At 39.2% G+C, this 23,300-nt stretch overlaps 1 protein-coding gene across 7 annotated transcripts in view; it reads right to left on the bottom strand.

The window, feature by feature from the left end:
• Nucleotides 1-23,300, bottom strand: part of ARMC3 (armadillo repeat containing 3) — a 135,197-nt gene that overhangs the window by 79,780 nt on the left and 32,117 nt on the right. Inside the window, exon 1 of one of the 7 annotated variants that reach the window (XM_081932917.1) lies at nt 1,629-1,765. The exons of the other annotated variants lie outside the window; for them this stretch is intronic. The gene's annotated coding sequence lies outside the window, so the exon portion shown is untranslated. Of the gene's footprint in view, nt 1-1,628; nt 1,766-23,300 lie in introns of those variants that run through there. 7 annotated transcript variants of the gene reach the window in all.

The following is a 23,300-nucleotide window of genomic DNA, read 5'->3' on the forward strand; positions in this document are numbered from 1 at the left end:
CATCTCGGAAAGGAGCCATATTCTATTCAAAAATATTATTCATTGATCTATTGAGAAAATGATCCAAAGCTACATACTTCTGTGTGACAAAAGTAAGTGTTGGATTATCAGTTCATTTGAACAAGAAATTAGAATCAGGTATTTCAATCAATGGGACAACAATCAGTTCTGAGTGTGAGAAGTCCTATCTTTAAAGAACAGAATTCTAGATATCTACTTTCAAACTCCAATCTTCACAACACAGGAATGTGGAAGTGTATCCTGGTTTGTACAAAGGAGATTTCTGAGTACCTTAATAGTGGAAAAGAGGACAAAACCAATTTTAAATAATTTAGACTCTAGAAGTCCATTGTTAGATGGATGGGGTACAAATGGAGGCAATTTAACACCACTGTTTTCCTTCCCAAGAGTAATCAACCAACCAAGATCATATCAACCGCGAAGCATGTAATATTCCAGGGAGTCTCAAAGAGCCTGAGGATAATGTCTAAGGAACTAAAAGTCTCTCTTGCACTGATAAGTGCCAGTTTTATGAAATCACCTTCAAAAGAACACTGAACAACAATAGCGCTCAAGGCTGAAAGAGAAAGCCACTATACTCCAAAAGAACATTGTTGACCATCTATAGTTTGAAAAAAATTACGCAGATAAGCCAAAAAGCTCTTGCAAAAATGTTCTGTGGACAGATGAGACCAAAACAAAACCTTTGAAAACTGTTATATTTGCTTAAAGGCACATACTGCATTTCACTATAAGAATTTTATCCCATCTGTGAAACATAGTGGCGGCAAATCATGGTTTGACCCTGCTGCTTCTGGATCAGGGTGGCTTACCAAAAAGCCACTGTGATGGTTCCAATAGTGATGGAAGTGTGGATTCTTAATTCTACAAGCAAATTTTACAGAAAATGTTAGGACATCTCTCGGTGAACTGAATCTTAAGAGAAAGTAGGCATGACATAAATCATTATGACCAAAAAACAGTTAAAGCAGAAAAAAGTTAATTACATTTTGGGTCATTTTGTCCATTTTCAAAATATTGAAAATTCAAAAACCTATGAGCACCACTGTGTAATATGCCCCAAAATGTGAAAGTAACTTTGATATTTCCCTTTTTCTATTATAATCTTTGACTTAGATAGCTTCCTATCTCATATAATGATCTCTCACATTAATCAATAAAAACATAAACACTATGAAACATTAAATAAAATTTAGTCATCAGAATGTCAGTATTTAATTGCATTGTTAAAAAATTGAGCTTAATAAAAATAAATAAAAGAGCTTAATGCGAAATGTATTTTAGGACGTACTTTCCCCCACCTATAGCCTTTCAATATACTTTCAGTATTTGTTTTTCAATGTTTAGGGGAGCTGTTTTTCGTTTCTTTGTCACAGGGTAATAGGAGAGAGACTGCATACAGAAAAATAATTATTTTCTGAGAACAGACAATATTAGGAGACAAAATATAATGGGAGGATTTCTTTTACTTACAATTTCTGTATGTGCTTACTTTATTAGTTGTATAATGAAATACAAAGTATTATCTAAAATGTATTTAAGAGATGTTAACACGAAGAAATCTTAACTAAAGTTTATGCAGACACCGCGCACATCTTTCGAATTACCGAAGGGCTTTCCTTCCTTCAGATGGTTTTCAAATCAGACCGTCCCCAGATAGTTTCAGTCACAGGAAGATCTGTATCTGAGCGTTTAGGACGATACACACGTTCCCACGACTTCTCAATACTGGTCTCACGCTCTTGAGAACGCTCTGCTTGTCGCTAGGTTACGCTAAACCTTAAGGCGCATGCGTAACAGCAGTTTCTAGAGCGTTGAACGACAGAATAGAGTTTCGCCAGGGGGCACAACTTTACCGTCATAGATCATAGACTTCTATTCATTATAGACTCATATATAGTTAGAGTTTCCAAGTTCATATTAGGCACCATTCTTCCCTTCCTCAGGAGTGGAATAATAAAGTGTTCATACAAAGCACATTAAACGAGCTCAGATTTGAAAGACAGATGGTTCCCCCACCCCTTCACAATCTCTTTTATGTATTTTTCAATTCAATTATATTGCTTGAATACATATGCTGGTTACATTTTATACACAAAAGAGCAGCGATTTTTCAATTTGGCAGTGTTAAGATGGGTGGACATCATAAAGTGCCAGGTTCGAAAACACCGGTATCGAGACAGAACCGTTCACATTCAGAGTTTTCATATTTAAAACAAAAAAGTTCATAGGATCGCAATCAGTAATTTGTTTCTAAATATGGATAATTAAATTTGCACCAAGTTAGGCTTGGAACGGTCTGAACGGATTATATTGCGCTTCAATGGATCAAGGGCAAAAGTTCTTAATATGAGACACATTGTTTCGGAATCTAATCTCATATCGACTAAGTATGATGGCTCTATTTCATAGAGCTTCGTCTGAGCAGGAAAAACAGGTAGATTTGACATGCTTGGATAGGAAAAATCAAGGCCTATTCCCTGTCAAAAGAACTACAAAGACGAGTCCCTCAAATCCCCAAACGCGTTCGAGTTCCAAGTGTGCTCACTAAGTTTTGATATAGTTCTATGCTTCCCTTGTGTAATTGATTGCGCATGCGTAGTTAGTCCCAAGGGCTGAATTGGTTGGAGTTGCTCATGCTGGCATTCCTTTTCTGGAGAATCCGGTGTGTCGTCGTCGTCCCCTCCCCCCGGCCTGTGTCACAGCTTGGCGATTGTGCATTAGAAACACGATCCAGTGTTATTTCCTAATGCATTCTCAATTTACTGGAAGAATTATTTCTTCCTTCCCATTCTGAAACACCATTCACACAGCTTGACTGTTAGCCACCCGAGGAGGAAGGCGGGGGAGAGGAGGAAATAATACCGTAGGGAAAAAAGAAAAACAATGAAACGGTGTATCTCTTCCCTTGTATTCCCAATATTAGCAAGCTGATATCCTGTTTATTATTACTGTAAAGAAAGCCAGAAGAATGGAGCATTAAGTAAGGAATAGTTAATCACCAGCAAATTGTACAACTCCATAACATCTAATATTATAACTCAGAAGGCAATATGTAAATACCAAGAAATGAGATTCAATTGTGAAGTGTTACCTTTTTCTTAGCAAAATGTAAGAGCAGAAAGAAAAGAAGGAAGGAAAGGGGGCAAGAGAGAAGAGAGAGGAAGAAGAGAGGGAGAAAGAAGAAGCAAGGAAGGAAGTTAAGTTTCTTAATCTGACATCTGTAGATGTATTGGACTACATATTATGTCCATTATTTCCCAGCATCTTATTTGGTCGGAGGTTCATTTTGACTGCTCCGGAGGCTTCAGCGAAGCGTCCTGAAGGTCCCTCAATCCTTCGGAGGGCTTCCAGGTGGGCGGGGAGGCTGTTTTCGCCCTCCCTAGGCTCCTATAAAGCCTCGAGCCTGGGGAGGGCGAAAAAAGCATGCAAAAAATGGGGGGAGTACCTGTAGTGGGCGCATGCGCATTTGGGGGTTGCACATTGCATTATGGGTGCGGCACGCCCGCACACTACCCCCCTGCACTCCCCCAGACTCTCAGAACGCATACAGACTCTCAAATGGAATTCCAAATAAAATCAGCCTATATAGCTTTATATTATCCAATTGAGATTAATTTTGTGTTTCAAGGCATATGTGCAGATTCTGACAGAAGGAGGATTTGAAAGAGAAATAATATCTGACTTCCTGATTTGAAGTTTTTAGGAAGATAAAAAATGAGAGGTGTTTATTTGCAATATCAATGCATCACAGTAGGAAGGAAATTGAGCAACATATAAAACTCACCCTAGCTTTTCCTCTATCTGGTTTTGCATGAGATTTTTAAAAATCTGTAAATTTGGTTGACCATGATTATAGAACTCCCAGGCTAAGGAACCAGGCAAGCTGTTTGTACTCAAATGTAATCTAATACAGGTAGTCTTTGATTTATGACTGGTTGCTTAGCAACTGTTTCAAGTTACAAGCTACCTGAAAAAGGGAACTTACAACTTGAATCAAATAAGGAATCTGGCAAGCTATTTGTACTCAAATTTGAGTAATCTTGAAGAAGCATCTTTGTTATATGTCTGGTAGTTTAGCAATTATTTGAAATTACAATGTATCTGAAAAAGGGAACTTACAACTTGGATCCAAGATTCCGGTAGTCCTTCTCCCTGGTTATGTTAGATTGGGTAATGAAAGGCACAAAAGGCTAAAGATAACAACAGCTCTTTATTTCGTCAAGTACAGGCACCCACTGAGTGAGAGGACTGGCAGCTCCCTTTTTAAAGGGGAGCTGTCCAGTGCTTCAGCCAATCAGGTCTCTCTCTGTTCCCGCCTGAAAAGAGAGGACCTGACTGGAAACTACTATTGTCCTTGCAACAACTAGAGGGGGGAGTATCTAACAGGTTACATGCCCATACTTTGGGTATTTGGCAACATGGACACATAATTGTTTGCACTATCCCACAGTTATATGACCACAGTCTATAATAATTTGGCTGAAAACCAGCATTTATTTCTGGTTTTCAGCAAAACCACACCATAGAGAACAATGGTTTCACTTATAACTGTGGTGTTCCCTTAACTATTGTGGTATTTGCACTTAAAACCACTTAATGACCATTGCAAAACCTGTCATAATTGTGTCAGTCATGTGACTCATTTTCCAATTGTTACAACATGCACACATAATAACTTGAGGGCTATCTAGAAATGGATATAACTGAACATTCTTTTGTATCCTATTTAGATCAAAAGGTACAAAAATGAACTAGGGAAATCTGGAGAGAGGTTTATGAATAAGTTAATGCCTTTTCCCTATTTTATTTATAGAACATGTAACTGGTAATAGGGATCACCAGAGTGCTGACTTATTAATGGAAACTGCTTTTACCATTATAGTATGGTAATCTCAGTTTCTGATGTTAATGGTCTACTCAACAAAGCAGAAAAATGCATGGTAACTGGACACTTTAAAAAGAACGACCACCATGCACCTGTGTTCTTAGTACAGTGGTGACAGGGGTGCTCTTGGAAGTGAGCTGATACAACAGGTCATGGACAAATATGTCCATGTTGCTAGTCAGTAATGATTTGATGATACATAACCAATTAATCAATGAAGTTGTTATAAATGGACTGTCTAATTCCAAACAGCTGGGCCATTATTCTAAAACTAGGAGTTCAGCATATATTGATTGACGAATAAAATACATCATCTCATTATTGCTTGACATGGTGCCAAATTACCAGACTACAAAGGGATAAACAGGGCAATATTAAACTACCTATATGATATTGTAGACACTTTGGATGGAAAATATAATATAACTGGTAATAGTTTATGGTCTAAAGAATGACCAATTGCCCGACAAGCAAGGAGAAAAAATCCCTATTTCTATGAACATAGGATTTTGAAAACCTAGGGACAAGATGTAGATAATACATCTTGGCAGAGAGGATATGGTGGTTGATTGTTCTCATTCTGGTGGTTTATATATTATATATTTGGGGAAGCTTGCTGTCATAATGTAATTGTAGTCCTGTTGTTCATCTCTATTTTCTTTTCTGATATATCTTACTACTAGGGAATTATTTAGTCTTTTTTACTTGTTTAAATGTCTTGTGTAAAAATCTCTCTCATTGCCTCTTTGTTTCAAAAGGGAAATATTTCATGAAATAGCCAATTGAAAATAAAACAAAAAAATATACTGAATAAATGAATAAAGAATGTCTTTCATTCCAGAATAGTTGCTTAGAATATAAATATATCTAAATGCTATTGATAAATTTGTGCTTTTGGCATTTGCTCATCATAGAAAAAATGTCTCATAAATGATTCACAGAGAGCAGAACATTTAATATATCATTTTCCACTACCTTTTCAACTAAAAAATATTTGTTCTGGTGTTTTTTTTTCTGTTTTAAGCTATTTCAAAGGCACTTGCCAGTTGGCAACATATTAATCAAAACAATCCCCTCCTCCAATTAGAAAATAGCCAGAAAAGAGCATAATATTTAAAGCACATAATTAAAAGAAATGTGCCATCTGAAATAGGAGTTATCACCTTAGAATCAAGAAATTATGGAAACAGAGTTGGTACTCGAAATAAATCGCATGCAAAATCATAAATGGAAAGCATCAAAATAGATCAGCTGCAAGATCATATAGAGAAAAATGAAAAACCTTCATAAGCTGTGGCCCAAGGCCTATTTTGAAACTGCCTTGCAAGACTTCTAGACATTTGGTAACAGCTATCTACCCCTTTCTTGAAGCTTAGGGAAAAATATAAAGTGTTATGAAGATAACCCAGGCTATGCTATCAGACATCAAAAACATCTGGCAGACTATCCCATCTCCTTTACATGGGTGATCTGAAGTTATATGGAAAAACTCAATCTGAAATAGAATTGTTGCTCAACACTATCTGTACATGCAACCAAGATATTGCAATGGAGTTTTGACTGGACAAACGTACCATGCTCATCATCAAACAGGAAAAAATAGTGACAACTGAAGAAATCAAGATGCCCTATGAAAATTATATCTAGAGTATGAGGGAAAATGATCACTAAAAATTCCTGTGCATCCTTCAAGTTGACAATATCAGGTACACTGAAATCAAGGTTAGAAGTGAATACAACAAAAGAGTGAAGAAGATTTTAAAATCCAAAGTTAGTGAAGGAAATACCATCAAAGCAATCAACACTTGGACAATTCCAGTTAATAGATACATGACTAGAATTGGGGACTGCATTCAAACAGAACTAAAAGCTGTGGATAGGAAGACCAGAAAAATAATGACAATGAATCATGCCCTTCATCCTCCCAGTGACATTGACAGACTCTACCAAGGAAAATAGTGTGGGCATGGAATGTTGCATATACCATAAATGGCTGAAGAAAAAAAAAGGGCATTGGAAGAATACTTGAAAGACAATGGAGAAGATGTGTTAAAGCTAGTATACTAAGAAGGCTTACTGATTACTGAAGAGACCAAACTGGCCTACAACAGGGGTGTCAAACTCCAGCCCATGGGTATTTATATCTGGCCCATGGGGGAGCCCTGGAAATAGCAAAGTACAGGCCCACAATGCCTCTGCCAGTGAATGTGTAGCCCTCCCGAGCTCTGTTTTTGCCGGCAGAGGATTGGAGGAGGCCATCCCAACCAAAAATGGAGTTCAGGAGCCTGTTTTCTCTGGCAGAGCACTCTGGCCACAGGCACCCCCGACATGAGTGATGTCAAGCTGGCCATGCCAATCCTCGTCATGCCCACCCCAGCCTCCCGAGGTCAAATACAACCCAAATGCAGCTCTCAATGACATCGAGTTTGACACACCTGGCCTACAGACCAAATAAAAACCAGAATGGAGACATGGGAAGACAAAGCATTACATGGCCAGTACATTACAAAAATAGCAAGGAAAATAGATAATAACAAGACCTAGCAATGGCTAAGAGCAGGAAAGTCGAAGAAAAATGAAGGGGCTAAATCTGACTGCACAAGACCAAGTATTAAAAAGAAATGTATTCGAAGGCAGAATTGAAAAAACATAGCAAGTTCCGCCTTTGCAAAGAAGATAAAGAAACAGTGGACTACCCGATTAGCTGCTGCAAGAAGATTTTAACAACTGACTATAAGCAATGGATGACAAAGCAGCAACAATGGTGCATCTGCAAGAAATACTATTTTCTTACAAGCAAGGACTGGTGGGACCTTAAAATAGAGAAAGTTATAGAAAATAAACTAAATTGCTCTGGGACTTTAGAATGCAGACAAACAGATACCTGCCATATTACACTCCAGACTTAAAAATTATCTATAAGAAAGACAAAAAAAGGCTGGAAAGTGATTGTGGCAGTATCTGGAGAAGAAAAAGAGATTACAAAATACAAAGATCTCCAAATAGAAATGGAACAATCTGGCAAAAGAAAGCAAAGGTAGTACCAATAATAATAGGTGCCTTGTGCAATCCCAAAACAACTGGAGCATTATGTGAATACCATCGGCGTTGACAAATTTATTATCAATCAATTGGAAAAGGTGACTTTATCCGCTACATCTTCAACAATATCTATTATACCATCAAACATCCACTTCTGCTTATCCCAAGTCCTTTGAAAGGACCTGATAGGTAGACAAATATCCCAAATCCAGTCTGAATATCTGGCTGATTGTACAAAGAACCATATAATTATAATTAAATAATATAATTATAATGTAATAATAGATTCAACAAGAGTAATTTTCTGTCCAGCTTTCATGCAAGCAAAGGGAAATATTTTTGTTTTCTCTATCTTCTAAATTTTAGAGCCAGGGTAACTAAATACAGGATACCACTGGCTAATAATTTATTTATTTTTCTGTTACCAAGCATGCAACAGAGCAGTCAAAAGATAAGATTACTATTGTGTAATAGGTTTCATTTATTGAATGACTTAGAAATCTTAAGCTTCAAGTTATCAAAGTATAGGGTTTATAGTTGTGCAATTCTGCAAGTAGATTCCTCTGCAGAATTCCTCAAAACCATGAAATGAATGTCATGCCGTTGTGATACAAAGTCTATCCCTTTTTTAATGTGCATGTAATGTCACAAAACACCCAGAACTTGCATCACAACTCCCCTACAGGTTGGCTATAACAGACTCTTCCAGATTGTTGTTGAGCATTTAATGTGTAATTAGAAGTGAATGTTCTTCTCTATTTATCAATAATACTGATTCCACATAGCTACTCTGCTGTTATACTGCTATTATTATGTGGCACAATATGTTCACACTAAGAATACAGGCCCAATTAATAATTTATGGCTGACTGGTTATGTCTGACATGTTGAACAACAGTTTTTGCCGCAAAGTTTAGAATTCAGTAATTACAGATCTGGTTGGAAAAATAAATATATTCTTCAGATTCAGTACTGTTTTACAGTTTGGCACCACAAATAGGATATTTAGTGTCCTAAATTTCTCAAGATATTGAAGAACTTATCCTTGAGATCTCATGCAGTTTCATCTGAGAACACAGAAATCTTTGTTAAGAATACTAAAATCTTAGCAGTACTTCTACTGAATATGTCAGTTTTGTAAAATGTCATTCATGCTTAAAACATTGGTAATTTGTTTAGCTAATATTAGGATTTTCTCTGATATAACACTACTGCTAAAAACAAAAGAGGAAGTCAGTTTTGACAATCTACTGGCTATTATTTACTGGTGAAATGATCAAATCTTCCTCATGCACATTCTTGCTTAAAAATCAGGAAAGACACAATTATGACCTTCCTCCTGTCAAAGAGTAATTTCTATCTTATTCTTTCCTCTTCCTGTTTGATTCTTCTTGTAGAGTTTGAAGATTTCCCCAAATCTATAAAATATTTTCCTCAAGAAAAAGTCATATAAAAATAGCTCCATCAGTTTTATAACCCAGTCTCCTACAGTAGGTAGTAAGGCACTGTTCCATTCCACTGAAAATTCTACGCCTTTTAAAACATCTGTAGACGCAACAATTTTTCAAGAATAGGAAAATTAAATGCAGACCCAACACATCCAATCTTCAAGTTTTCAAACAATTAAAGACTTAAGCATGTCCTTCAATAGGATCTGGTAGAAGAATAATCAGGGGTGTCCATATGGTATGATCAAGAAAGTCAAAATAGTGGCTGTCACATGTACAATAATTATTCCATTGCAGCTGTCACATTGTTATTTTACTATATCCTGAAGAATCCTGCAAAATAATTTTAAAATAATCCTGATCTTTTGAACACAGAAAACAGATTTTGATTAATTGACTGTTTGATTGATCGATTGATTATCTGCCATCACATCAATGTTGACTCTTAGCAACCACATAGATTTTCTTAAGAATGCTCGGTGCCACTATAGTCCTTTAGAACAGTGTTTGCTGGCTGGGAATCCTGAAAATTGAAGTCCATGTCCCAAAATTGTCAAGATTGGAAATACTACTTTAGATATTCCATCAATGCACCAAGTCCATCTACTTTGCTGCTGGTTATCCTCTCTTTCTTCTTTCTTTCTTTCTTTCTTTCTTTCTTTCTTTCTTTCTTTCTTTCTTTTTCTTTCTTTCTTTTTAATAGTAATTTTATTGTAAATTTCAATTACAAAGATAGAAATGAATATAAACTAAAAAGGATAAAATAAGAGAAATATAAAAAATATTAAAAAAGAAAAAAAAGAAAAAACAAATATATATTAAAATGACTTTCCTCTTCATTATAACATCTCTTTCTCTTAAAATACAATATCTTGTTTCCATTGCTGCCTTGTAGTGCACCCTGGATAGTACGGAAGTATGAACCAAACAACTAGCAAAGATCGGCAGCCAGCCTACATTGAAGAATTGGCAGTTAATGACAATTGGCAGTCAGACATCTTTGTAGAATTCCTGGCTCTCTAAATACATGGCAGCGGATAAACAACATCAAGAGCTTACATCATCCCAATGTCTGATTTTTTCAACATAGACCATCCTGTCCTTTTTTTTTTTTTGAACAAAGTTTTATTGGTTTTTTGGTGTTTTACAAAAGGAAAAGGTATGGGGAAAGTTACAAATTGTGGCAGCCGCAAACTGTGGTAGGTATACGCCCCCTCCAGACTCATGGTGTACATTTGCATAGCATTCAAATATTACATAATAACATATAGCCAGTGTGGTAAATTCAAAAATAATTTCAATCAATTTGTATCATGTGGATTTTCTTACTTATTTGTGTGATCTAAGCTTTCTTGATGTCGCCCCATCTCCCCCTGTTGGCAGTGCTCCGGCCCCTCCCGTGTCTTGTGTATCTACTGGGATGTCTTCTGGTTTTTCTAGGAGTAATTTATTTTTTCCCATAAAGGCCTGCGCCTCTATGGGTGTGTTAATTCTGACCCTTGTCTCCTCCCAGAATATTAACATACCTTCAGGCAGCAACCAATGAAACCACACCCCCTTCTGGTATAATTTATTCGCCAATTGCGAATAATATTTTCTTTTCTCCCTCACTTTCTTGGGGATCTGTTTCAGTATGGTTATCTCCTTATCTTTGTATATCAGGGCTTGTCCCCTTTGTGTATTCAGAATTTCATCTCTTGTGCTTTTCCTAAGAAATTTAATGTGCACCTCCCTGGGGACATTGTGTGTTCTAGCATATGCGGAGTTCACTCTATAGACCAGGTCTATTTCCCACCCCATCTGTTGTTTTTCTTTCTGGGTATACTCAGCCAAGATAGTTGTCATGATGTCCCTAATGTTTTCATCATCTGTCTCCATCACATTCTGAAATCTAAGATAAAAGGACATTCTCTCAAACTCTATTTTCATTTGTTGGGTGTCAAGCTCTTTGTTTCCCTTTTGCATGCCCTCCACCCCCCCCCCCTCATCTCAGCCGCCCCCTGCTCCAAGAGATCCAGTCTCTGTGAGTTCTTATCAATTTTTTCCTGGTTCCCTCTAATTTCTTCTTTCATCTCCTTCAGCTGTTTCTTAATTTTCTCTTGTCCCTGTAGAATTTGCTGAAACATTTGATGAAACTCCAAGTCCGTAGTTTTAACTTGTTTAAAAGCTGTCAATGTTGATTGTGTGCTCGGACTTGAGGTTGCAGATGTCGGGGCAGAGGCAGCAAAGCCGGACTTTCCAGGAGGAGGATAGACCATCCTGTTCTTGAATGGCTGGGTGGACTGGACATTAACATTTGAACTACTGTAAATCCATGTGTTTGCCATATGCTATATAAATAAAAATATCAATAAACAAATCCTTAAACTCTCATAATTTTAGTACTGACCAACAGAAGTCCATTAAGCAGGGATCCCCAGTGCTACGTCCTTGACTTGCGACCGGCTGCAGGCCCTCGACTTACGACTGACAGCCGGCAACAGCTCAGCTGCACCTTATTGGCTAGCTGGCTGAGTGCAGGCTATCTAAGCATTCCTATTGGTCGCCCTGCTTGACAGCTCCAGTGTAAATAGCTGTCAAGCAGGGCGAGGTGCTGAATCTCTGTACATAGTTTGTTGTTGCCATTCTACCGAATAAATAGCTGTTCTTCTTATCTCAGCTGCCTCACACCTCTTCAATTAATAACGAATCCAACACTGGCGATGAAGGTGGGATGCTGAAGGTTTCAGCCTGAACAGCTACAAGAAAAGGAAACTCAATTAATTTCCTTTCCATCTACCAAACCATTTTTTTTACCTCAGCTCTGCAAAAGCTATGGCTTCGCTGCCGCCTTTTGCACCCTTCGGGTCTGCTGGCGAGTCCTGGGCTGGTTTCTTAGAGCATTTTGAGTGCTTCCACATTGCAAATAATAATCACCAATTACCCTCGGACCGCAAATGCAGTTTTTTCTTAAGCTTGTGCATTCCCGAGATGTTTAACACGGCCAGAGCTATGCCCCGATGCCATCTAGAATAGCCCACCAGTATGCTTTCATGCAGTGCGTACAAAAAGACACAGAGACTGTAAGCCAATTCTTACAGTCTCTCCGAGCGGCGGCTATTCAATGCAAATTTGTTGACCTCGACGATTCCTTGGTCAAGCAGTTCGTCTGTGGGGTTTGCGATCTCCACCTGAAGCGGAGATTGCTCACCCAAGCAGACTTCACCCTAAAGCAGGTGATGGAGGAAGCTAGAGCCACTGAGCTTTCCGAACAATCAACGGCTGAGATGCACCACTACCAACAACCGCTTGCTCCTCCCCAGAGAACCTGCCTCATTGACAAGCTGGTTCCCCTGGATGACCTGGAGGAGGACCAGGTAGACCGCCTCAGAGCTCTACCCAGGCGGCTGCCGCCTCAATCAGCCAGCCGCGCCACTGCAACTGCTTGTTTGGGCTGTGGCAGGTATCACGCCCGTTCCGTTTGTCCCTTTAAAGCTGCTATTTGCCGCCATTGCGCAAAGAAAGGCCACCTCACCCAGGTATGCTGTGCCACCCTGCCGCCGGCGCCTCAACCAGAGTACCGGCCACCGCTTCAGCCGTCCTATCAACCGGTGCAGATGCACCAACAACAACAACAACAGCCGCGGAAGGACGACTACTACACCATCAATAAAAATCCACCAGATGCCCCTGCAGTGTCGGTCAGTAAGGCGTCGGCTGACTCCAAAAAGATAACTGTGTCTCTGCTGATCAAAGGGTCGCCCTGCACCATGGAGGTGGACTCGGGGTCCTCCCGCTCCCTCCTCTCCTGGAGAGCGCTGACCAAGTTGTGCCCTGATGTTGCCCGTCACCAGCTGTTGCCACCGGATACGACCCTAAAAGACTACCAGTGGACTCAAATTCCCACCCTGGGCAGTTATACTGTGTAGGTTGATTACGGGGATATCCATCGGAAGCTCCCCATCTTGGTAGTTGGCAAGCCATTGCCCGCCCTCCTGGGGCTTGACTGGTTCCCTTCGCTGGGCCTGTCACTTGTGGGGGTGCATCAAACCTTGGCCGTTCCACCTACCGTTGAGTACTTCATCTATGACTTCGCTGACGTCTTCGACGGTAAGTTGGGGAAATATAAGGGTTCACTAATCTCTTTAAATTTGGACCCCCAGGTTGTCCCTATTAGACTAAAGGCTTGCAGGGTGCCTTTTGCCTTGAGGCCAAAGGTTGATGCTGAGATAGACAAACTGTTGGTGCAGGGAGTCCTGGAGCCCGTCGACCACTCCAAATGGGAAACCCCCATATTGCTCCCCGTTAAGGCCGACGAGTCTATCAGGATCTGCGCTGACTATAAGTCAACCATCAACCTCGGCCTTCAGGCAAATCCCTATCCAGTCCCTGTTGTGCAGCACCTGTCCATTCCTTGGGGCAGGGCTGTATATTTGCCAAACTGGATATGGCGAATGCCTATCAGCAGCTCCCAGTGGATGACGAGGCCACTACTGCCCAGACCATCGTCACCCACCGAGGGGCTTTCCGTTGCCGTCAGTTTCAATTTGGTGTATCCGTTGCCCCAGGGATCTTCCAGAGCCTCATGTAGCGCTTGCTCCATGGGCTCCCAGGCGTAGTACCCTACTTCGATGATGTCCTGATCACTGCCCGCAGTCGAATAGGACTCATTGAAATCCTCCGGAAGGTCCTCAAGCGTTTCAGGGGCACGGGCTTGAAATTAAATGCAGCAAATGTTCCTTTGGTGTGCCACAGGTGGAGTTCCTTGGATTCTTAATAGATGCCTAGGGCATCCACCCCATCCCCTACAAAGTTGCTGCCATCCGGAACGCCCCCACACCAACCTCTAAAGCAGAGTTGCAGACGTTCCTCGGCCTTCTGAACTTTTACATGCCTTTTCTTCCGCATAAGGCATCACTAGCCAAGCCGCTGCATCAGTTGCTTGACTGATCCGTGGCTTGGTGCTGGGGCAACTGCGAGGTGCATGCGTTCGCGGCTGTGAAAGCCATGCTTACGTCAGCGGCTGTCTTAGTACAATACAGTGACAAGTTGCAGCTGACATTAGCATGTGACACCTCCACATATGGTCTGGGGCAGTCCTGAGCCATGTGCTACCCAATGGTTCAGAAACCCCCATAGCTTTTTATTCCCGGACTTTCCTCTGCTGAGAGGAACTACAGCCAGATTGACAATTAAAAAGTTCCACAACTACTTATATGGATGGCACTTTACTCTCTTCACTGACCACAAGCCTCTCCTTGGGCTTCTGGCTGGTGACCATCCCACCCCTCCCATTCTCTCTCCTAAGATGACCCGCTAGACAGAATTCCTTGCGGCGTATTCCTATATGCTGCAATACCATCTGGGCAAGCAGCTAGGGCAAGCCGATGTCCTCAGCCGCTGCCCCCCCTACAACTGACCCTCACCCTGTTCCCTCCACTTCCATACTCTCTATTGCCACTCTGGACCTGCCGCTCATGTCCTCAAGTTTTCACTTGGGTTCAGAGAGGGTGGCCATTGGGAAAGGTCTCCGAGGTTTTTCGCCCTTTTAAGACCCACCAGATGGAGCTCTCCCTCCACAGCGGGTGCTTACTTTGGGGTGACCGGGTCATCATTCCTCCCTCCACCGCCTGGTGCTTGACTGCCTCCATAGGGACCACCCAGGCATAGCTCGCATGAAGGCTTTGGCTCGCAGCTATGTCTGGTGGCCCTGAATGGATGAAGAGATAGTTTCGTGGGTAGGCCATTGCTCTCCTTGTCCCACCCCGCTCTGCCCGCTGTACCTATCTGGGACTGGGAGGTTCCTTGGGGGCCTTGGTCTAGAATCCACTTGGATTTTGCAGGTCCCTTCCATGGGCAGAATTTCCTGGTGGTTGTGGACTCCTATTCCCATTGGGTAGAGCTCGTAATTATGTCCTCTACCACAACGGAATGCACTTTGCAGGCCTTGCGGTGCCTCTTCGTGACCCATGGGTTGCTGGACACTGTCTTGTCCGATAATGGGCCACAATTCACAGCTACGACCTTCCAGGAAGTTCTGGCCATACAAGGGATCCACCATGCTCCAACATCCCCGTACCATCCTGCTTACAATGGCCGGGCAGAATGAGCTGTCTGCTCAGCCAAAGAGGCATTGGGCAGAATGGACCGGGCGACTGGCCGCCAAAGGTGGCTGCTTACCTCCTAGGTCAGCACTCTACCCCTTGCCCATAGTCCCACATAGCCCCGCCGAGCTGCTGATGGGCCGCCGCCTGCGAACCGCCCTCGATAGGCTGCACCCCCTCTATAATGGGCAGCAGCCTTGCAACCTGGGGGTCCCTCACTGCATTTCGGGGAGGGAGACCTAGTTTACGCTAGGAACTTTTCTGGGGATCCAAAGTGAGTGCCTGCCACCATCACTGCAGTAACCGCCCCCCTGCTCTTACAGGGTTGGATTCCCAGATGACAGCGAGTGGCAGCCCCATGTGGATCAACTGCCTCACGCCTCTTCAATAGCTATGAATCTAACAGATATCTGCAGTTTTGATTTAAAAAATCAAGATTATCTGTTGTTTATATGCACTATACACTACATATAAACAATAATCAGAACTTCTATTGCATCATGGCAACCCTATCTTTACTTTTTTGACCAAGCCTTGTACATACTTCTGGAACCAAATGGAAACTTAACAAAGTCTTCTAATATTTACTTATGAATGTACACACAAAGCACCTTAATTGCAAATAGACTTTGAGGCAGACAACGCTATTTCTTTTATTTTCTTTTTTCTTTTTTGGAATTAGGTTTGCCTTTTCAATACCTTTTCAACAGTTCTCCGTAGTGGCAATTTTGAAACAAGTATGCATATAAAATATTTCTATAGCATTTATATTCTGTTTGTTTTGCTAAGATAAATAAAGATTTCTTCTCCCACATATAAATAATCAGCCATATTTGTAGGTGTAGCCCAGTTATGTGCAAAAGTAAGATAGATAAAATTATAAATGCCAGAAGGTTTGTGCAGGAGTAATTAAAACCATGTTTATCTTATATCAATGTATTTAACAAAATGAAAACAAAATAAATCATTCTAACAAATGGACAGACTATCTTCTCTAAGCTGAAAGGGAGAACTGAAGCCAGAAGTTATTTTAATAAATGGGAAAAATAGTTCCCATGTATAGTACATTTTGGATTTATCTCAGGAGTAATATAATTATTTCCAATTTTAAATATACATTCAAATGCAGTTGTTTTACAGAATTTACACTATGATATGAACTTATATCAATCTCTGACATTCCAGTATTATTGATTGGGGGAGGGGGGGAGTTCCTGGCGAAATATCTTATTTTCTCCAGGCATAGCTTTATGCAAAACCTCAACACAAAGCTGTAGGTATGAAACAGGACAACCTACTATGCTTCCTACAATCATGTCCAGAGCAAAACCTGCCACTTGTTAATAGTATGACTCCATTTTTAAACAACTAAAATACACAAGTGTTTACAAGCACAGAATTATCCTTGATAGGAGAGACAACTCTAAAACAAACTGTTCAGATTTCTAAAGGGTGAGCCCTGCAATCGGGGTGGGGTGGGGTGTCAAATATAATTTAATTAAATAATGAGTATTTGTTTTATCTATGCCTCAAGTTTTATGGACTGGTCATTGACTATAATAAAGAATCTATTTACTTAAGCTATCCACATATTTACTATTTAGGAATAGTGTGTTCGAATATTCCACATCAGAACTGCTTTGAATAGTTGCTCATATAAATATATCATATAGTAGTTGTTCCCAAAAGGTTATGCTGAAGCTGCCTGTGCCACACTCATCTGAATCTGTTCAGACAATCTGTAGCATTATAAGTATTCCTTGATTTACAGCCATAGCTGGCACCAGAATTTCCCTTGCTAAGCAAGGCACTTTAATTATTTTACAACAATTTTTGCTGCAGTTGTTAAGTGAATCGTGTGGCTGTTAAGTAAATCTGATTTTCCTCGTTGACTTTATGGGAAGTCACAAATGGCGATCACATGATTCTGAGATGGTGCCAGTTGCCAAGTGCTTGAATTTTGTCATATGACCATGAAGATCTGTAACAGTTGTAAGTGTTATAAGACAACTCATAAATCATTTTTTCAGTGCTGTTTTAACATTGAAGAGTTGCTAAACGTATGGTTGCAAATCAAAGACTTCCTGAAATATACAGAAAGTGGCTCTAAGCTTGGGGTTGTTGTCTATTCAGATAAAATACATAAAGGGACATCTCTGGAATGAAACTGAATAACAACTTGAGAAAAACAGTATTAACCCTGCATCTGTTGTCAGTAGCGAGACTATTGTCAACATCTCAAGTGTAATTCAAAAACCTGCACAGTAATTCACCTGGGAGTAAAACTCCACCCCCATTTTCCAGTCATTGGATTAATTTACAATCTATATTAAGTACATACGGTACTTTTCCTCATCTAAAAGAACAATTATTATAACTTACTATTCAGTTCCTAAGTTACATTCTTTTTTTTTTTAGCTTCGTTGCATTCTCTTTTCAAAATGTGCACATATGTATTTAAATTTAAGATTTAGAGGTTGCTCAACTCAAACATGTGATTCTGGGTGGCTCTACAGCCAAGATAACATCCATGAATCAGAAATGACATCTGGAATGGGAAAGGTCTAAATTCAGGATTCTGTCTTGCTTCTGATTTGTTCTCTTCCCAACCATATGACTTACTAGAGCAGATATAGTTCCAGAGAAGTAGAGGCCAACCCTGCCACAATTTGCAAATAGTAAGGTGACCAACTTTTTTACAATGAAAAGGAGGACAAAACACGTTCTATTGTCCAAAATGCTAAGGTGACCAACTTTCTTACAATGAAAAGGAGGACAAATAAATTGGAAAAAATATATCGTAAATAAAAGAAATATTTTATTCATTGCAACAATAATACACTAAAATATGATATATGCATAATAAAAATATTTGCAACATTTTATATTGTAATTATGCTTACATGCCTGTTAATTATTATTTAAATGCGTACTTTTCCATTGAATTAATATTTTTTGTCAATGTATCATCTTCTAACAATATATTGGAAATATCTGAACAAGAAATATCCTTCATATTGGATTTTACGGCAAGTGCTGCAGCTAGAGTATCAACATTCAATCTCGATTTCTCACTTGTCCAAAAATCATTGGCAATTGAAAAAAACTCTTTCAACTGCTGCATTAGTTCCAGGGCAGCACAACGTAAATTGAACAAGTATAAATAAATGTTCACATGGAATATGTTCATTTTTGAAATGGCTGAAAATATCCACCCATCTTTTATCAATTTCAACATGTTGATTTTCCCATTGTATTAATTTTTCAGAATTTCAATATACATTCAGTCTTCTAATTTCTTCAAAGAGACAATTGTCGTCTATTTTAATGTCTAGCATTTCTTTAGATAAAAATTCAACACAAGATTCAATATCTGTTCAATATACTTGCGATGAAGTAAAAAAAACACCATTAAAAACTGTTTAATAAAGTACGTCACATAACACGCAACAGATTAGCCTTCAAATATCAAAAAGGAGGACATGTAGGAGGACACTTTTCGAGGGAGGACAGAACTTACAAAAGAAGGACTGTCCTCCCTAAAGGAGGACGGTTGGTCACCTTACAAATAGCCAAGTCCCAAAGATCCAGGGAAATTAAACTAATTAAATGCAGGTAACCATCTCTCTTATTTCATGACAAGTAAATTCAGATATGCCTGTTCTTCCCAAAATCAAATTATTAAAGCTATGTTCTCCTCTTCTATACCTTGTTGAAAGCTTGGAGAGATGTTGGTGTACTAAAAATCCAAAACAACAGTACTAATGGGCAGAAATCCTAAACAACAGTACTAATGGGCAGAGCCAGGGGTGGGCTGCTACGGATTTGCCCAGATTCAGGAGAACCCGTAGCTAACATTATGGCCAGTTCAGATAACCTCCAAATCCTACTCCCTTTTTTTAAGATATTGCACTTTGTCTGAAGAAAGCCGAAGCTATGGCCGGTGACATTATGACTTCACAACGAGGCAGGTCTTTGAACGAGAAATAAGAAGCAAGATGAGTACCTTAAGCCTTCCAGAGTGAGAATTCTCACCCCAATAAGGAAAAAGTTCCAAGTTCCTTAAACCAAATGAAAAAAAAAACATTTAAGCTAAATTGGTGGTGATGGGATTCTGGGGAGCAGTAGATGGGTAATGAGATACTGCTTATATCTGTATCTACATTGCCTTGATTATATGATCAAATTAAGATTTTTCTACCCTTGACTGCTAAAAAGGATACCTAGGAATATATTTTATATACTGGCGATCTGTTTCAGATTGTTCAGGAGGAAAATCTATATACAGTGTATAAAATAATCATCAAATATGATTTTAAAATATTAGGCACTTTTTTATGCATATGGGTCTTTCTCTCGAGGAAACATGCCAAAAATTGTCTTGGTAGAGATGTATCTAGTTTGAATTGTTCACTAGAAATGAACTGCTGGATGTTTTTTTAAATTAAAAGAATGCTTTTTAGTACAGCATCTCCCAATTCATCATTTCTGCATTATTAACTATTCAGAATTATGTGAGTGACAACAATCACATGAAAATGGTGAATCATATATTCCCTTTTCAGAGCCTATGCTGAGGTACAAGCTTGTTTTTAACAAATACGAGAAGCAAATCTAACCTACATAATGTTTATCCTCAGGAAAATTCAATGTGGCCAAAATAATCTTTTTAATTAATTCCTTAGAATGTTTTTTTTTCAAAAGCAGAAGAATTATATTTCATTTTTCTATTTCCATTTTCTAATGTATTCATTGTAATGAATATTATTTCCCATGTTTTCTTTTAAAAATTCAGTTTATGCATTTGCATTAATATAATCAAAACATTTAAATGAATTTCTTTTTATTAGATGTCTACTTTTTCTTTCCTCTTCAATGCAATGTAATAGAATCTCTCCAATTACATTTCCCTGACAATCCAGTGCAGTAAATTGGTCTGAAAGGTAGCAGGTAGCCTAGACTGATAAGATTCCATGATTGATCATGGACTTAAATTCCAGTCTTTAATGGTAACGTAATATGTAACCCTTTAAAACACATTTCATTTTTGGCTACCTCTCTTTTGCATGCCTGTGTTCAGGCTAGAAATAAAGTAGAGGCATGAGTGAAAACAAATACATAGGTATTGGATTCTGTTCTTGTGCATGTTTGTTCTAAGTCTGCTGAGTTTAGATGCTTCTCCCTAGTCAACTAACTAATACACAGTAGGTGTTGCTTTCCTCACATGATAATCAGTATTTGATTTTCCACATTGGAATAAACAATAGCTGCTATTTTCTATAACCCATTCTTTACACTGGGGACTACTTGAGATCTTCTCAAGTTAATTAAGATGCAGTTGAATAAGATTCCAGATCACTAAGATGTGAACATCTGTTTTACCATCAGGTGAGTTTTAAAACATCCTGAACACCAACACTTTCGTGGTCTAAAATTCAATTCTTATGTGAGCTATTGGTTCACGAACACATAGAAGAGGTTCACATGTTGTATTCTATAGTCTATTATTTAAACTTGCTTTGCTGAATAACCATAACTTCTTAGTTTGCACAACATATTCTATTACAGTTCACAAAACAAAATTTGTAAGCTTTCATGCAAACATTAAGTGGATAAAAGTCAAGGGCAAAACAGGGTATTGGGGATTGGAGAAAATATCAGGGACACAGATATAGAGTTGTCTCACATAGAGACAGATAGGGGATTCTGGGTAGATTCTTATAAAAGAAGGAAATTCACTCATTCATAAACAAGCTCCTTCTTCTAATCTAATTACTGGAAGCTGAATCTTGGGAGACCTTGGACTCAGACTATTCCTGGTAAAAACTAGGCAATGCACAATAAGACAGAATTAAACCACATGATAGATGAGAAATGTTCTGTACCATACTTTTTGGCTGGCAGAGGCATGGACTGTTCTCTTGAATTTCAGTCTCTGTAGTAGCTCCAACACCAAGGCTAAAGATGGGGGATTACTCTTCTATAATCGTACAGGAACCAATAGCCTGTCATTGGTTTTGAGTGTGCATATATATATACAGTATATGGTGTCACGTTAAGACTGCTGTTGTGTAACAATTGTCCTGCTGCTTAGCAATGACTCTGCACAAGTGGATGTCATCTCAGGGCTAGTACTGGGGTCCCTGTGGCTTTTGTTCCCAGGAGACTTCTCTCTCCATGCCTTGGGGGAGAAGCCCGGGTTATCTCATGATTTTATTGCCTCTAAGATACCCAAGAACTTGTTTAAAAATGCTTATAGCTCCAAAAGCAAATATATGCTGGACCTTGGATTAGATTTGATCTGAATTTGAAGAATAGTGACAAATGTCCTTTGGCTCTATTGAGATCTGTTGCTTGCCAAACTGGAGACTGTGTATTCCTTGGATCTCTGTCATGACAATAGAGCCTGAGACACCTGATGGATCTGGATAATTTCAAGAGGATACTTAAGAATTTTCCTGATAATCTGATGGATATTTCTATCCCATACTGGTGGCTCTCTACCATACAGAGATTGCCTGAAAAGATAGCTTGAGATTATGCTATCCAGGTTTCTTCCCAGCTGCTGATTCTATGTCTGATTCTATGTCTGTCTGGAACTACTGGAGATGAAGCAAGCAGAAAACAAAACAAAACATGATGATACCTGCCATGAAGTGGCAGTAAAGCTTCTTTGAAAGGCACAGACTAAGATTCATGTTTCAACCGTGTTACAACTCTCTAACCTATTTATATATAATCCTCTACTCAGCATGTCCTAGTTATAAAAATTACCATATACCTAGCAATATAAAGTCCCCACAGATTTATGGAGCAATAAATAAATAGCCTTGGTAAGACCATAGAATACTGCATCCAATTTTGGTCACCACACTATAAGAAAGATGTTGAGACTTTAGAAAGTGTGTAGAGAAGAGCAACAAAGTTGATTAGGGGATTGAAGATTAGAACATATGAAGAACAGTTACAGGAACTGGGCATTGCTAGTCTAGTGAAGAGAAGTACCAGGAGAGACATGATAGCAATATTCCAATACTTGAGGGGCTGTCACAGAGATGGGGGGGGGGTCAAACCTATTTTCTAAAGCATCTGAAGGCCAGATAAGGAATAATGGATGGAAACTTGACCAAGGAGAGATTCAACCTAGAACTAAGGAGAAATTTTCTGACAGAAAAATATGAGAATAATCAACCAATGGAACAGCTTGCCTTCAGAAGTTGTGGGAGTTTCATCACTGGAAGATTTCGAGAAGAGACTGGATTGCCATCTATAAGAAATGATGTAGGGTCTCCTGTTTTGGGGGGGTTAGACTAGATGACCTACAAGGTCCCTTCCAACTCTGTTATTTTGTTATTCTGTTCTGTTAAATGTCATAGCTTTAAGAAACCACAAGACTCAGGTAGTTTTAAGCATTATGGCACTAACTCACCTCATAGTGCCCTATCCCATGTGCATCACTCAAAATCCAGCAGTGGCTTATGAGGCTTTAGTTCTATTATTTTCAGTTGCAGTTTATTAGCTTGGGAGGTGCTTCATTGTACCCAGCATGCAAAATTGTTTACACAAAAAATATCCCCTATTATCTACACATTTATGAAAACTCAAATGCCTGTTTCCATTGGAGGGAAAATGTAAAATAAAACGGGGGTAAAAATAAACATTTCCTGAATGTTTTAGAAGTCTTACTGTAAAGAGAAGGCAGAAAAGAGCAGAGCAGAAGATGAATTTTAGGACAAAAGGATAAAATGTTGTGAACCTGGAAGCTGTCAAGGTGGGAGAAACTGGACTGAATGATATGAAACAGAAGGAAGGAGTATA

The sequence above is a fragment of the Natrix helvetica genome (assembly GCF_964273705.1).
Source record: "Natrix helvetica genome assembly, chromosome: Z".
In the NCBI taxonomy this organism is placed as follows: domain Eukaryota; kingdom Metazoa; phylum Chordata; class Lepidosauria; order Squamata; family Natricidae; genus Natrix; species Natrix helvetica.